Raw genomic sequence first — 5,559 nt, 5'->3', positions numbered from 1 at the left:
TTTAGCAGTTCAATCAATCTCATATTTCCACTGGAGCACACAGAATCATGTTGAATTTAATATATAGTTGAGTAGTACTGATTGAGCTAATTGGGAGCACTTGTGCAAAAATAACATAAAAATTAATAGAGAAGGAAAAGAAGAACAAAAATGCAGAACTTACATGGTCACTCACCATCCTCCACTTATTAACCAGCGCTTTGCTTTTCCCGCATATTAATATTTTACTAAATAGCATATTGGCATTCCTATTTGTAGCTGTGATTTATCATACATGGATAGAGAGGAATATGCGAAGATTTCAGGGGCAAAAGACTGATACTAACAGAGAATTCGAGATGTTGTCCTCCAACTTCATATCAAAGGATAACAAAAGGCTAAGTGGAAGTTCTTAGAAGGATTGAATAGCTTTCCTCTATGACTAGTTATCAATTGATAGTAGAAGTATTAGAGGGACTATTGAAATGTACATAGCAGTTTTGTTTTCTTGATAGCTCTTAGTCCACAGGAGCAAGAGGAGCTGTAATTAACTATACTGGTTGAATAAAATCTTTTGATACTTCACAAAAAAAAAGGGGGGGATATGCATCTCGTGTCAATTGCCGTCCAAAATCTCCCCAATTTAGGTTCATCAATCTCCTTATAAAGTTTTGAAAGCTTTGAATTTCGACTTAAAATACCTCCAAACATATATAAAAGAAAAGAGTTCGAAAGAGATTAAAGTAATAAACTTATGTAATGATTTCAAAATCAGCACGTTGAGAGAAGTGTTTATATTTTTGTATTACCTTCTGAACTCGACAAAAGTTTAGATTAACATTAAAGTAACCTCACCAGATTTAGCAGTAAGAACGTGAAAATTTTAGGATTTCAATAAGATTGGACAAGACTCTAGGAAGCAGAGCTGTCATGTTCAAATGAAAATAGAACGTGATCCCTGTAATTGAAAAGGTTGTCATACGATGACGCCTTAAAATTTCTATTGAGATTGTCACATAATTCAATATGGTATCTAAAATTTTGAATTTAGTCTTTCGATTAATCATTATTAAACAAAAAATCACCTTAGGCCATAAAATTTAAAAAAACAAAACAAAAGCCGGCACATGAGAGGGCAAATTAAAATTTTAATTAAATACCACTTTTTTTTTCCTTTTGATACCTATTTTATGAAGATTTTGGGATATGTCCTCTGAGAACAATTGATTTTGTAGCTTTTTATGATTTTATTTTTAATCTTATATCCTTTCAAGAATTTTTTTTTTTTTATATATAATTGATCTGGATATTAATAAACAAGAGATCCTTCCAGTGTTATATTCTTTATTCCAATTAAAAGGACTATGTTCCCCCAATTCCTCTTTATAGAATTTCATTTAAGCGACCTATACATGCGATAGAGATTAATAAATAAAGGAAAAGATAGTGCTCTCCACCCACATTTTTACGGTTAAAAATTGGCCTCAATTTGATGGAAAAATAACCACTTTCAAAAAAAGAGCGAGAGAGATAATTTAACCAAAAATATATCTTTAGATCAAAGTCTAATTTTAAAAGAAAACATATTATTGATAACTAAGTTTTGTTTCACTTTCTCAACGGTATCAAAGGAAAATAACAAGAATAACTAAGGAAATAATTGATTGCAAAGTCAAAGAAGAGAATTTCGAGAAAGCAGAAAAGTAAAATGTATATTTCAATATTGTCTCTGATGTCTCCTTACAAATAGAATTTTGTGCCCTTATATAGGAATATACAATAGTAACGGTTTCCCCCCCATAATTTGAGCTAATTATGGGCATTAACGATATTGATTGCTCATTATTTTGGATTCTCATAACCGACACATTTATTGCTATAAATGCCTTATATGTGTTCCGATTTCCCTTCCTTATTTCCTTCCGGTTCATGTATCTTTCCTTCTTTTTACTATTTGTTCATTCCTTGCCAACTATTAGGCCCGTTACCGTCTCGTGGGTATTTCTTCCCGTGTCTTTTCTTTTTCTATCTAATAAGATTGTCACGTGTCGCTACATTAATTTTCCACACCTTATGCCATGTAGTAGTTTAATATTCCACATGTAGTTCTTTTTCACCACCAATACAAGAGAGAAGGATATAACAATGTTCGATGTGTTGTTATGCTATTTTCTCTTACTTGCACAAAACTTAATGCTTATATGCAATTCAGAAAGAATGAGAAGTTACAATGTTAACAAGTTGAAGTCACGCCAAGAATTATAGGATTCTGAATCACACTACAACCAGCTAAGCTCTGGGAATGCAGATACACTAATAAGCAATTGATCACTCCATCATGAAACAGTAATGATGTACAAATTATTTATTGTCTGCCCCTTTTAAAAGCCCCAAAAGGAAAGAAAAGAAATAAAAATAAAACCACAAAGAGAAAAACAAACAGAAAAACCCATCAGGCCTTGGATGTAAAATTGAAGTTGGCACAATTTGTTTGACTAAAAAATAGTGAAGAACTGAACCCCAACCTTTTCTTAGCAATGTCAAATTGCAAAAGATTGTCTTCAATTTGATGCGCTCCGATGACTATAGAGGTGGTCGGATCAACTCCACCATCCACAAATCCAAGACAGAGCACCTCATTATTCACAGCAACCATTGAATTTGCACCAAAAATAGTCCAAGAAGATGTAGCATTTTTGCTTCCCAATACAAGTTCAATAGGTGGAACACTAGAACCAACACCAGTACTTACAAAACTTGTCCTCTTATAACACACTTTAAAAGGAGCTACAGCTTTCACCCTTGGAACCTTAGCAAGCGATTTTACAAACGCCTTTGTAAAAGCATGGTAAATCGAAGTCCCCAATTTCGTGTAAGGATCAACGTGCTGATTTTGTTTCCTCCAATACCATTTTTGGCGATTGTCAACAATGTTGTGTTAATTGGCACAACATTACCATTTACTTTGATGGATTTGACTCCAATGAAATATTCCATCGAAGGTTCCCCTTTAATATAAGTCCCAGCAGTACTAACAGGGTTCTTAAGAAGAGCCGTATAAAGAAGTCTTTTTGAAACATCAGGAAGAAAAACATAAGGACTATTTCCAAAGAAGATAACTCCTTTAGAAGTAGCGGAAGAACTCAAGCAGATAGCGAATTTTCGGGACAAACGTAAAGCACTAGCTATTTGGTAAGGAAGTCCAACAAAGCCATTTCCTAATCCAGCTATCCCTTTAACTCCTCTGGCAAGTTTCTCTAGCATAAAGGTACTGCTACAGCCAAAAATAATTCCAGAAGCTGAAATAAATCGGCCTGGATTCGAGCCATTGGTCGATTGGAGTGAGACATAATCTGTAGCAAGTTCACCAACAGTGCTGGTGCTAGTAAAAGGGTTATAAGGATCATGAACTGTTAACACTGATATGGACTGCTCAACTAAAGGAAAGGGCCCAGCCCAACAACAATGATACTTGAAGTACCCGGCCCACTTGGCCCACTTGTATTTTTTCATTCTTTCATTTCTTTTATTTTTTACACATTTAGTGGTGTAAATATAAATACACGGCTATTATGTACATTTAACAATAATGAAAAAAAAGAGAATTGGTCCTGATTTTGACTGACTCATGTTCTCTCTTCTCTCCAACCCTAGTTAGGGTTTTCTCAAATCCTTTTCCGCCATAGCTGCTCATTCTTCAATCTAACATGGTATCAGAGCGGGAATTATGATTCCTCGCTGCATCAGCTTCAATCCGATGTTACCCTTGCTTGAAGTTTTGGAGAATTTCATGTGCATTTCTGGATGATCGAAGATTACTGCCAAATCGACGATTTTGCCATCAAAACTTGGGGATTTCTTCATTTTCTCTTTCAAGCACCTGGTATCTCGTAGAAGTTTTGTTTCTCCGAGGTCTGCTTCAGTGATTTCTTCATATTCGATTTCTAGGTTTGCATGTTCAGAGAAGACTTTTCTTCTTCGAGTTTGAGATGAAGGCTGGTAATACCTTTCCTGTTCAACTCCGAATTTGTATAGATCTGATATTGTTGCAGCATATTCCTATAGAAATTACATTGATCCAATTGATAGTAGTTTTTTCCCATCTTGCTGAAGTTGATTTTTTTTCACTGTATGGGTAGTATTATGGAAAACTTAGGTTCACCTAGTAGTACAACCTCTCAAGGTTTTACTCCTTTTACGATTGATCCATCTCATCCTTTATATGTGCATCCGCTGATAGTCCTGGTAGTAAACTAGTGTCCGTACCTTTTAATGGTTGTGGTTTTGTTCTATGGAGGAGCAGTATGCTTACCTCCTTATCTGCAAAGAACAAATTAGGCCTCCTAGATGGTAGGATCCCTTAACCAACACCTGATTCTCCCTATTACCCATATTGGGAAAGGTGCAATGACATGGTGAAAGCATGGATAACTAATTCTGTGTCTAGAGAAATTGCTACCAGTGCCATGTGTCTTGAAACTGCAAGAGAAGTCTAGAAAGATATTAATGAGAGATTTGGTCAGTCAAATGGTTCAAAGTACCTTCAAATCCAAAGAGAAATTAGTATCATAAGCCAAGGTTAATCAGACATTTCTACTTACTTCACTAAGCTTAGGAGCATGTGGGATGAACTGAACTCCTCTTATGTTGGTCCAGTGTGTTCTTGTGGGGCACTTCCAAAATTTATAGAAGATCAACAGTTGTTCCAGTTCTTAAATGGTCTGAATAAATCCTATTCTACTGTTAAGAGTGCCATAATGATGATGAATCCTCTCCCTCCCATAAGCAAGGCTTACTCACTCCTCCAACAGGATGAGAGTCAAAAGGAATCCCTCTCCAATGTTTCTAACTTTTCTGGGGACTCTGCTTCTTTTTCTGTAACTCCTGCTCACCATAACAACAATAAATTTTTTACCCAGAGAGTCAATTTTGAACCCAAAAAGAATATGTCCACAGTATCATTTAAATACTACAAGAAACCTGGACACACAGTGAAAAAATGCTATAGGCTGCATGGTTTTCCCCCTGACTTCAAGTTTACTAAGGGTAAGAAGTCGGCTTCTTGTGTCCAAGGTGAGGTTCTCTATCCTCAACCATCTTTTGGGTCCAATCAGTCTCCTGGTAACTCTACTTCAGCTCATGGGTTTACAAAGGAACTATATGAACATCTCCTCACTTTATTCGAACAAATTCAGATCTCTCCTGCTGCTACACCATCTATCCAATCAGATGAGGATTCTGCTTTTGCACACTTTGCAGGTTTGTTTACTGCCTATGTTGTAGAATCTGTAGATTCTCATGTGTGTGCTTCTTCACAATTAAATCCAAACCCTTGGATCTTGGATTCAGGGGTCACTAATCACATGACTCCACACAAACATTTGCTTCACAATGTTGTACCTTTACCTAAACCATTTCTTGTCACCTTACCTAATGGATACAAAGTTAAAGTTATATCAACTAGCTCCTTGCATCTAAGACATGATATAACTTTACTTAATGTCCTTCTAGTTCCATCTTTTCATTTGTCGCACCTTTTTTTTAAAACTCACTAACCTTCTTAAAAATAATAAAAGGATT

General features: G+C 35.6%; 1 pseudogene; it reads right to left on the bottom strand.

Moving 5' to 3' along the window:
• Window positions 1–2,237: 2,237 nt before the first annotated feature.
• On the bottom strand, window positions 2,238–3,492 carry LOC104250029 (probable aspartic proteinase GIP2; annotated as a pseudogene).
• Window positions 3,493–5,559: the final 2,067 nt, after the last annotated feature.

The sequence above is a fragment of the Nicotiana sylvestris genome, chromosome 1 (genome assembly GCF_000393655.2).
Source record: "Nicotiana sylvestris chromosome 1, ASM39365v2, whole genome shotgun sequence".
Classification (NCBI taxonomy): domain Eukaryota; kingdom Viridiplantae; phylum Streptophyta; class Magnoliopsida; order Solanales; family Solanaceae; genus Nicotiana; species Nicotiana sylvestris.
The sequence above is the reverse complement of the archived record's forward strand: the minus strand, read 5'-3'. Positions and strand labels throughout refer to the sequence as shown.